This window comes from Crocodylus porosus, unplaced genomic scaffold, assembly GCF_001723895.1.
Source record: "Crocodylus porosus isolate Cpor-Errol unplaced genomic scaffold, CroPor_comp1, whole genome shotgun sequence".
Taxonomy (NCBI): domain Eukaryota; kingdom Metazoa; phylum Chordata; order Crocodylia; family Crocodylidae; genus Crocodylus; species Crocodylus porosus.
In genome coordinates, this window is record NW_017728914.1 from 29934301 (window position 1) to 29946356 (window position 12056).

Here is a 12056-nt window from a genome sequence, read left to right on the forward strand (position 1 = left end):
TCCTTGAAAGCTTCTGCAGGGGTGGAGACAGCAAGCAGCCACAGCCAGCAGCTCTGGCATGGAGCACATACAGCTTTACTTTTGATTGTCCCTGGCAGAGGCTGTTACCATATTTCCTCAATTATAATGCACACACCAATTTCCAAGAGATGAATTTTGGAAACAATGCATATTGCATGCAAGACAATGCAGTACTGTAATTATGGGGGGGTTTTTTAATTGGTGACATTTTTCAGACTTCTTTCTTCACTGATTGTTATCTGAAGAATGTCAGAGAATGCAGAACTACAATAAAATTAAATGTACTTAGATTAAATGGTAGTGGCCAGATTCTGTTTCATGTATTAGGTGCCCAAGAGGACTTAGGTGCCAAGGAGCGATTTGATTCCCTGCTGTTCAAGTCCTTGAAAAATATTAGTGCAGCAAGTACTGCTCACTGCCTTCTGGGATTAAGCCTTAAAGGATCAGATGAAGGTGTTATACAAAAGTAGGAGTATTATATATTTTTCAGGGATTCAAACCGGATGGAATAGGATCCAGTCACCTATATTCATTTAGGCTTCTAATAGGTGCAAAAACAATGGGTGGGCTGCAGCTATGTTTATATGTTTGCTCCATTATAAAATGCAGAGGATTACAATGCCTTCAGTTTTTACATTTAAATAACCCTATGCTCTGATCATGATAATTAAATATAACCGTAAATATGTATGTTTTGCATATAATCCTGTACCTGCTGTAAATTTTTAATCAAATCATGGCTGGAGAAAGGCAAGAAAGAACTGATGCTGTTGAGGCCCTCTTAGAAATATCAGGTTACCAAGGCTGTAATACTTAGTTCCTTACACTTGTGCTAAGTGGAAGAAAAGAATGGAACCAGAACGCTTCAAGGAAACTACAACATTTTTAAGCATAGTTGAAGGTAGGTTGTTATAGAAGCTGTCAGTCTAGTGGTGAAAGTTCAATATTGGATGATTAGGAAATAATTTTTAGTTCTATTCCCAGTTCTGACATGGACTGTATGAGCACAGGTCACTTTCTTGATCTCTGTTTCATGCTCGCTATGTTTAAATTAGAGATAAAAATGTCTCTCTTACAGAAGCTATAATTAAGTAAATGTTTGCCAAATGATTCTGATGTACTTTAGACCTGATTAGAGAGGGAAAAAAAACAATTCCCCCCTCCCACCCTGATATTCTATTGGAATATACATTTCTGTTAAAATTAAAATAAAATTCATTTCAGCAGAAAATCGACTAGACAAAAATCTCTGAAATGTCATTTTTAAACATTTTACAATGAAACTCATTTCTTTTTTTTTTTAATTACTTTTCAGGTAAGATTTTTTTTACTGAGTTGCATCTTAGAACACAAAATTAAAAGAAAAAAATCAAAATAAATGGATTCAGTTTTGACAAAATGGAACAGTTCAACCTTGTTTTTATTTTTAGAATTCTTCTTAGTGCAGAATTTCAAATTTTGAGGGTCTGATTCCTCTTCGAAGCCAAACTTCAAAACAGTGGAACAGTATTTCCATCCCATACAAGGCTCTATTTTGTTTTGAGTCTACTATGTTTAGATTTATTCATATCAATATTTTTCTTGTTTTGAAAAACTGAACTCAGTAGCTGGGTTAACAAACTGAAGTGTAATTAAATGAAGACATCCATTCAAATCACCTTTAATGTGCCACAGCAATAGTCTCTTAATGTTGATTATAGTAATTAATGCATTTTTGTGAAACATAGTATAAACTCATTATCAGTTTGCAAGGAGTCATGCACCTGAAGCTCATTGTGTTTCTCTGACAGAGAAAGGCTTGTTAATGTAACCAAAAATTATTTCCCATTCTCCTGGCTGTGAACAGAAGAATTATCCCTATTAAAGGAGCTGATTATTTGTATAATTTGCAAATTTATAATTATAGTTGTAATGTGGCAGAAATAATCAGGATGCTGCACAAACAATTTTCAAAACAAGCAGAAACACACAGATTATAAAAGAGAATATCAACATAGTAAAATATTAGCAAATGAAATCGGACATAGCTGTCCTAATCAGTACCGTAATCACCAATAGCATGGGTCAAACCTTTGGACTGAAAAGAGCCTCGTGATAATTATAAATGGATTGATTGTGGTAATGCTTGCACGCGTAAGTAATCGTACTTTTTGGCATAAGTGCTTCCAACTTTGGAGTCAAAACATGTGTTTCTACATAATGCACTTTGAAATTGTGAAGAACTCTGCTCTCAGCAGAACGAGGCAGCTCTTTGTGTTCATTTCAGTCCATTCAGAGGACAGCACCATTTTACTTTAAGTAGGTTTGTGTTCTTTCTTGTTCTATTATCCTTTTAATATATAGAAATTAAAAAGATCATTTAAACCCAAAGTATCTATATACTGTTTGAGTACAAAGAAACATAATGCAAAGACTCAATACATTTTCCTCCTCCATTCACGATTCACAAACAGACAATAAAATGTATTGACTAAACTGTTCACTGGAAAAAATCAACGATTTTTGATAATGTCATTGATCAGAAATTCTGTGAAGCATGTTGCTGGTTCAAAGTATGGCTGTATTGTATTGCAATTAAAAACATTATTTCAGGATGAAAGAAACAAAGCTTGTGTTGGTATACAACTTCCAGAAAGTTTCTAAAGTGGGAATTTGAAGTCTTTACACACACACACACACACACACTTCCCAGCTTGACTGTCCTTGGTTGTTTGCTGAGAAGTATTTGTTATCTGATACCTCAGTTCTCCCAGCAGGCAGGGGGATACTTCACTCAGAGCTCCACCCCTAGCCTGTCTGTCGCCAGTATGAGAGAAAAAGGGAGAAATAGAAATCACTTGGAAAGGAACTAGAGGAAAAAAAAATAAGGGCACAGAAAATGGAGCTGCAATAACTTTCTTTCTCTAAGGTAAAATGATGGAGATTTGCTTGTTTTTTTCCTTCCCTTTAAAATATGTCTACTTCTTAATTTGTTAAACTTGTATTTCAGAGGAAAGAGGAGAGCTGGTAACATGGCGTCAGATCCTAAAACTTTGCAGATTTTACTGTTGTTAAACTGTATGTAACTGAATAACGTGGCTAAGGTCTAAGCACAGGCCTGTGCATGTAGAACTTTCCAAGGCAGCATCTGCTGCTAAGGTCATTAATTTCTAGGATTTTAGTTAAATCATGAAACAATAAAGTTTTAATACTGGAGTTGTAGAAAATTCCTAACATTCATAGTGGGTTTGGAATAATGTGGATAGGGAAAAATGTTTTTTATTTTTAAAAAAGTATACATCTGTAGAGAAGGAGAGATTTTGTGCTGAAGCATAAGTTTGAAATATGGATATAAAAGGATTGTGTTTGAATGGTATTAGCGTTTCTATTCCAGACAGTCAAGCAAATTGTGTAATGTTTATCTTTCAGTATCTTTAACCCAATCTAAAAGTGCAATTCTGTCCTCATGATGGGAAGCAATTAATGTACAAAACAGAGAATAGTATGTGTGTGTTGTAAATATGATCTAAAAGAACTTTGAGAATCCAAAATGCAGTTTAGAAGATGCAGTGCACTGTAATTAGGGGTTTCAACTACGTTATTGACCAAGCCTTACATGGGACCCATATAAGCACTTGGAGTTAAAAAGTTTATGAACTTTTAACTTGTCCCTTACTATGCCAAATACAGAGAAATTGAGGCATAAACAGAGAATTATTTTTCTCTCCATTTCTTTCAGCCTTGTAAAAACCCTGTCTTAAATTTAAAAGCTGACTCCCCCCTATCCCCCTCCCCATCTTCCCCACAGCATTTCTATGAAATGTTTGTGTCATTGTGAGTTTAAAGACTAGGGAAGTGCAATGAGTGGTAAAAAATGGCAACAAGAAAAGATTTTGGTTACTTTTATGAAAATTAAATATTTCTTACCTTTCCTTTTTTTCTTCATCTTCTCTTAGGCCACCACTAAGTTTTAATTTAGAGGGCATCCCCTATTCTGCTTTTGTCTACATGAAAAGCATTTTTTGCTGCTGAAAATAGCTCCTGTGAAAATAGAAGCGGAATCGGCAAAATTGTTCCTAAAATCACTTACACTTTTACTTTCATTCTTTCACTTGGTTGAATTAATACAGAAAACACTTGTGTGAAAAGACAAATGTTGTGCTAAAAGTATGTGAAATCTGAGCAAAACAGGAAAGGCTAATAACCTTGCCCTTGAGGTTTTTTAGCAGTTTCATGAGATAGGCATGAATGTACTTACAGCTGCACATCTTGATACTGGAGAGGATATTCATGAAGCCAAAGGTAATATTTGTTGGTTAGTTGTATCACTAAGTGTGCAATGATCCATTTTACCTCAAAAAAGCCTGATACCAGCTTCGCACCTGTGTTACTTTGTGGACCTCAGTGGAAACACTCCACAGTACTTACATCAATTAGTAAGAAGAATCATGCTCTCAAGCAGCTCATATGTATGTGATTTTGAATAACAGGAATATTATTGCTAGTGCCACTGTGCTGGAAAATGGCATGTGGCAATAATGGCAATGGAATGTATTTGTCTTTTGGAATCAATTACGGTTATAACTAATAGTAACTGTGTATGGGCTTGGTCTTCAGAGGCATTTTCACCTGCTTCTCTTGTCCCAGACTATTAGATGTGCTTTTTTCATTTGGTCTAGATAGTTTGTTGAATCATGAGAACCTTTTTCATCAATTTTGAAAGTGACAGCCCCTGCCGGCCACAAGTATCCATGTAATCAATGGAGGGCTAGTTTAGGTATAAACATTATGTACGCATACAGGGACTGTAGGATGCATTCACTCCACTGCAACTGAAATGACAGACAACTAGGGTTGGATTGTCAGTTGCTTCTTTCCTTTTTCTTTCTGTTTTCAGCAGGAAAAAAAAAATTCTTTGTTTAAAGAATAAAATCCTTTGATACCACCTATTAAAAATCTTGCCCATTTGTGTTATAGTGCAGTTCTGTGTAGTTCCATCCCAGCATCACTGGGGAATGGGTGTAGCCCAGAGAAGAATTTGGCCCCTTGTGTGAGCTATACTTTCAGTGTTTCCACTATTTAGGGCTCAGTTTTGCTAAAAATAGTTTTCCTGTGGTTTTGGCTATGGAGCCGCAAATACAACTGCTCAGTGCATGGCTATTGTGGATCTTAGTCCTAATTCTGCTGCTGAAAGCGGTGGACTTCCAACTCAGTTTTGTCAACAGATTGCTATAATTAGTATGATTCTGCATGTTAGACCTCCCCACCGTCCTGTACATGGAACGTGTCCCACCCAAATGTCAGACACTCTTAAAACTGAACATGCTTAGTCAAGAACATTGGCATTGACACTTGGGAATGGGGAACTCTCAGAAACTGGCAACCTCTCTATAGCCTTGTATGGTAGAAGTCTGATGTAATGCTATAAACTAAGTGGTATATAGATGAGTAAATCTGTAGTACTACAATTAAAAAACAAGGCTCTACAAAGCCAATCTGGAACTAATAAAGGACAAAGAACCTCATCCTGAGAGATGCAAGATGATAACAGTGTGCAAAGTTAACAGTGATGTGGGATTAATTTCCATTATGCAGTATATCTTTCTGTAACATCTTATCATGATGCAGCATTTTTGTTATGGGTGACTTCTGAGCCTAGTGGTCACAAACTGCTCATAAAAGGCAGAAAGATAGTAACTCCCTGCTTTTTATTACTGGTGGGTCTCAAAATTTCTATGTAGTATTATTATGATAAAATGGGATGGTGGTATTGAAAAGATCGAGAACCACAGATTTCCAGTAATAAGTGAGAATACAACTTACTTCTATGCAACTGAAACAAAGATGAGCATAAAATGAGGAATGTTCTAGATAAATGGCAACAGTGAGGACATTCTAAGGAATAAGACCATTTACATTTTCTTCTACTTCTCCGCTCTAAATTAGGGTATTATTTCATGTTAAGTAATTGGCATATCATTCCCCTTTTTCAGGAATATTTTCTGCTCTTCACAGGATCCAGTTATCCAACTATACATATTTTAGACTGGTCAGAATCTATTTACAGGTTTTAGTACTAACTCTCAAATCTCAAAGGTATCTTTTCAATATTCAAATGGTCTTGTTGGTAGCTTCTCCTGGGATATATTTCTAAACTTGTGTACTGTTTTCTCTTCTTGTAGCTGTGATTATCATCTCTGTGCATAAGACTTCCAGACTCACTTCTCCACTCTCTCTGCTCAGTTTTGCATCTTGAGCTGCCTTTCTGACATATCAAGCAAGACATACCAAATCATCAATATTTTTGTATTCTGTATAGCATGGGGAACAATTTTAAATGCTCAAATGATAATAGTAATGTTGATCTTGCTTTAACATCTCTTGTTTAGAACATTTTCACTGATCTCAGTACTTAAGTTTTTTCAGGTGATTAAGAAAAACTGTGGATATAACAATATTCACAGATATTGACTTTTATTTTCCTCCGCCGTCCAGCAACTTTATATTAATATCCAGCACATCTATAACATCAAATGAGTTATTGTTGCTGTCCTCCTTTCCCATACTGTCCAATGTCTATCAACATTAGTCAGTAAGAGGATGACAACAATATGGAAATATTATACAGCTGAGGTATCAAACTTGCCGCAGGCCCTTGGTTAGATAGGAACTGCAAGGGCATGGCCCAGGCTGAATCTGCGAAGCTAGCAGCAACTGAAGTGGGGCTATATTCTGGCAGCGGCACAGAGCTGTGTTTGGGAAGCAGCATGGGTCTGGGACCAAGTAGCAACAGGGAGCTGCATTCAGGCAGCAATGTGGAGCTATGTTTGGGCAGCATAATGGGACCTCCCCAGGTATGTGGTGGTACAGGGCTGCATTTGGATAGCAGCACAGGTCCGGGGGGGTTGCTGCAGATGGTCACGTCCACTGATGTTGGAGGCTCCTGAATTCTGTGGCAGGCTATTCCTCCTCCAACTTCTAGTAGTCTGCCAGACTCCTGGCAGGCTGGATCTGGTCTGTAAGCTGTATGTTTGACACCCATATTGTACACTAATGCAGGCTACTTCATGACTCCCTTCTCTTTCAACTTAAGGTAAAGCATGCAGAAGTAACAGTTCTTTCATGGAGCCCTAACTAATTTTAAACAGGTATTTTTAAATAATTTGAGGTTCTGTTCCACAAAAGCATCCATGTTATACCCCAAGACTATGAACTCAATAAGACAGTGTCCCACAGTAGCCCATAATTCACCATGTACCTTTGGGAATAAACACTTAAATATTCTACTCTGTATTTTGAAACTGCTTTAGCCTTTTTCTTCCTCCATATGTTCTGTGTTGTACTAAATCTCTGCTCTATGTTCTGCTTGTGAGACAGCCACCTGAGTTGCCCTTTGGTCTTCTCATACTGCTGCAAATAGTGAGATTATCTACAAAGACCCAACTTCCTCCACCCACCTTTAAACTCTTCCAAAATATGACCGTGTGCTTGGATATACAGCAGGTCCTAGTGAAGGCAAAGCTGGCTGTACTGTGGCCACCTGAATCTACAGACATGCTTCCAGGCCTGGAAGTTGCTCCAGGCTCATCCTCAGAGCCCATTTTTGAGCCTTCAGCCTTTGGTAAAGACATTTGCTGGCTAATTTCAAGGTCATGTCAGAAGATTTGGATGGGTGGAGCATGCTCAGCACTTCCCCCAAGGGACCAGCTGCTAGTGTGTTTCAAGTGGGGGTTCTAACACTTTTAACTATTTTTAAACTCGTTTTCCTCTTACCAGCAATTTAAAAGTTCAGTTAAGGCAATCATTTTAAGAGTCACAGGAAGATCAAGGTTTCATAATTATTTTTCTAAACGATTTGTATTTAGGTATTGTAGTTAGTTATCAAACTTATAGGCTAGAGAGACGACACCTTTGTTGTGGTATAATTTGCATCACAGTAGTGTTAAATAGGAGCTGAAATTAGGGAAACTTTAGCCAATCCAGTGGAAAATTGCACCTGAAAGACTGAGGGATAAGTTGCACCAGTTTACGTGTCATGGACATCTGTCCATGTCTATCCCAGGACATCCTTTTGCTAAGGGTTTATCTGTCACTTAGGCGAAGTACAGACAGTCAAAAAGTCTAAGGCTGGATCAATTCAATCTTTGCAAATCAGTCTAAGCTGCATAGATTGAACTGATAAGCAAGTGAACAGACGTTCACTTTTGATTCCAGAAACGCGGCCACATGCCTGCAGTACCCCAGGCCAGAGGCTGGGCGGCGCTAGAGCACACCTCCCTGCTGGGCTGGAGCAGACAGCTTGGGTCAAGGCTGGCCAGCCCACCCTGCGGGGATGAGTTTTGTGGAGGAAGTACAAAGCAGCCTGGGATGCTGGAGAATGTGAGTTAACTTGAATCCAGGACAGAAGTCCAATACACTGATTTAAACTTAAATCAGCTAACTCTGATACTGTATCCATCCAGATTTGTCTTAAACTGGTTTCAGCCATTTTGAAAATAGTTTATGTGCACTGAATTTCTGTTGCGTTACAGATTTGAACTGGTTTTCCATCACTTATACTGGTATTATTGGTAAGCACAGTAATAACCACAACTGTGCCCTGCAGCAATTGTATATCTCTCATTCTGTGATCTCAGTGGAAATTATGTCTGGTGTACACATTCAGTGTAAATTACACTAGGTCATGGGACCATCTGTCTGGACTCAGTTTTTTAGATTCACATGTATATGTTGGGACAAGCTGGGACAACAGTGGTTGGGTCAGAAGCACCAGCTCACCATGGAGCAAGCAGTATTTTTTTCAGCCCTACAGGTTACCGCCCCCATGCTCTAGATTGTATCTCAACAACATTATTAGCCATACTTGGGACAAGGCTATCAGGCGTACTTGGGACACCTTACCTGATTGAACCCCTCTGGGGAGCTTAGGTGCCCCTTTGCCTACTATCCAGATTACAGCAGGATCGAGGAAAGAGCCTAGCTGCTCTGACTGTGGTTCCTTGCTTCCATTCAAACCTGCGTTTAGATGCCTCGGTAATTTTGGAGTCCAAAATGAGGTGCTAGATGGGTTTTGCAGCTGGTGGAGCGAAGTGTTCTGAATTGCTTTTTTGCATTTGCACACATAAATTCTCCCTAAGTCTCATTTTTAGTAGCCAAAGATGACTCTTAGCGTCTTGCCCAGAGACTGTAAACAACGCTAATAGGGATAAGGTTTGAAAGACAGATATTTCAGGTTTCTGTTCCCATTGCTAAGGCTATGATAAGTTATTAAATACTGCACAAGGGAGCAGACCTGATCTAGACTGATAGGTTGAGGTGTTTTACTGCTTTTTTTGTGTGCCACTGCTTCTGTGGGTGTTGTAAGAATGTATGAAACTTGACTTCACTTGCATAAAATGTCATTTCTGCTATCCTGTTGACTGGAAGGAGACCAGCTGCTTATTTATGTTCATCATTTATGTTGCCTGGCTCCAGAACATATAGAATATTTCTTTAAAGCAGAGGTGTCAAACATATAGCTTTCAGGAGTCACTGAGCCATTCCCTCCAGTCTGTACGGCTCCTGGTAGGCCAAGAAATTCAGGGACTGGGACTGCTGCAGAATCTGAGGTATAGGGCCCTTTTGGGCCTGGTTGTCACAGGCATTGGGACAAGCGAGGGCTGTGCCAACACAGCCCTGCTGACTCTGCAATTACTTGGCCTGCTGTCCTTTACCCCATGGCTACTCGTTTGCTTCTGTTGCTGATCCTGCCATCCATGCTTATGGCACCGCTGGCCTCATCACCTCTGCCACTTGCCTTGTTGTCATCAGGTACAGACCTAGCTGAGGGGATGGGATGAGTTTTATACCCCTGCTCTAAAGAATCATTGCTAAGATGGAAAGTGTTTCAAGCACTGCCCCTAACCCTACCTCTAGACTTTAATTAATAACTACATAATTCTTACTGTACCATTACTCCTCCCCACTCTTTGGACAGCTTTAGGTTTCTTCACCAGCGGAACTGACATTTCTGTAGCAAAATACATCATAATTCTGTACTGTGTGCGTCATTAAATAGTATACTACTCTTTTGGAGCTCTTCAATCAAAGTACATTTTGTTTCATAGAAGTCTAGGAACCTTTATGACTGGCACGTGAACAACATCTAAAATGCCTGCTGCCAATTTGCTGTTTGTTATTCAGTTTATTAATTAAGCTACACAAAAGGGGTTGGAAAAAGCCCAGCTATTTTGTTGTTCCACTTTAAGGGTGAGTGGCCAAACCAGAACAATTGTTCACTGGCTAAACTACATCAGCCTGTTCCTCCGCACTCTCAATAAATTGCCGGGTAAAGCGCAGTATTAGGGAATGACTTGACCGCCATGTGGGTCTAGTTGCAATGTGTTGGTGTTGGATCACAGGTTACCGAAGACTTCTGACTACACTTGAGATGACCTGGAGCCAGGGGCAATTTTGTCTGAATTTTCAAGGTGTTTGAAGCTTCAGTCTCATGTATGAGAGTGGGTTGTTGAAATGCACAAAGATTATTTTTGTGGCGGGTTTTGATTCAGCATCATCTCTAACACTTAAAAGGTATGGTTACTTTTCTCATTTATCTCTACATACTGTACTGCCCGCTATATTCCTCTGTGTCTTATTGTTTTTTCCCCCCTCCTAATATATCATGCCATTTACCATGCTTGTTGTGCTTCAACCCACGCACTCAGCTTGCCGGTGTGAATTGATGTCGCTACATTGGCTTCAGTATAACGCAATCCTGTTACATAACGTGGTCCTTGCTCTGGAGGCAAAACCAAACCATATTATAGTCAAGTGGCCAGTGCATTGCTGCGTTACGATCATCACACAGTCGAGGTGACTTGACACTTCCCTTTGTGCGCGTATCCGTTCTTCTAGGTAGCTTACAGGAAGGGTGACGACTTGTATTTCAAGGAATAAGGAGAACTGCAAGGAAAATACAGGATACAACCTCGCTTGGTGGGACCCGCCCACGATTGTATTGTTTCTGGTACAAAAATCACATTGGTCACCCTTGTCTAGCACAATATTTGTTCGACGAGCTGTTTTCTTTTTTTCAAAGCGTCCCGTATGTTTTTCATTAGCTCCTGTTTTATTAGGCAGGACTCATTCTGTAATCCCTCATCAGCAGCTGAGGTTTTTTTTTAAAGGCACGGAGATGCAAAGGAAGAAAAATCCCCAGCAAATTGGGCAGAGATGCGACGGCAGGACCCGTGCCAGCTATCGCAGGGCCACGAGTTGCATTTTACTCATAGCAGGAGAGGATTTTGCTGGGTACCAGCATTCAAATAACTAGCAGCGATTTGCACCATGGGCTCCACGAGGGGCATACTCCATAAGAGGAGTTGCAAGACAGCCTGGGCCCTCTGTGCTGTCTGAGGAGAAGCGTTAGGCGCCTCCAGGCTGAGGGCAGGGGGGGTTTCACTCGAAGTGGACAAAAAAAAGGTTTTTTCCCCCCCTTCTTGTTTTATGGCAAACGACACTTGGTGTCTGTCTCGCGCTGCAGGGTCTGATGCTGCTGCGAAGGGAGGAGGAGACCGCGTCCCAATGCTGCGCGCCCAGCTCCGACCGGAGGGAGGCGACTGGGACCCGGCCCGCCCCCTTCCGCGGCCCCCGGCGCATGCGCGCTGCGGCCCCTCGCGCACATCCGGGTCCTCGTCCGGCCCCTGCCGCCTGCGGCCGCCTTGTCCCCTCGGCGCGGACCAATAAAGTTTTGTTGAGACCCGGCCCGGCCTGTGCGGAGTGGAGAGGCCGCCGGTGAGCGGGGCTGGGCCCTTTGTCCTCCGCGGGTAGGCGCGCAGCTGAGGCTTTGGGGAGCGTCTCTTTGGAGACGGGGGGCGTTTCCCTGGAAACCGTGGAGGGGGGATATCTCCCTGGAGACCAGGGGGGGTTGGGAGGAGTGTTTCCCGGGAGACCGGGGGGGCTCCCTGGAGCCCTGGGTGGAGGGGGGGTATTTCCTTAGAGACCTGGGGGCTGCGGGGTGTCTCCCTGGAGAGCAGGGGGAGTTGGGAGGAGTGTTTCCCGGGAGACCGGGGGGG

General features: G+C 41.0%; 1 protein-coding gene across 2 annotated transcripts in view; it reads left to right on the forward strand.

Moving 5' to 3' along the window:
• Positions 1 to 2796: 2796 nt before the first annotated feature.
• The window catches only part of SMAD5 (SMAD family member 5), a 30678-nt gene continuing 21418 nt past the window's right edge, over positions 2797 to 12056 (forward strand). For both annotated transcript variants that reach the window (XM_019535130.1, XM_019535129.1), the window contains exon 1: positions 2797 to 2929. The gene's annotated coding sequence lies outside the window, so the exon portion shown is untranslated. The remainder of the gene's footprint in view (positions 2930 to 12056) is intronic.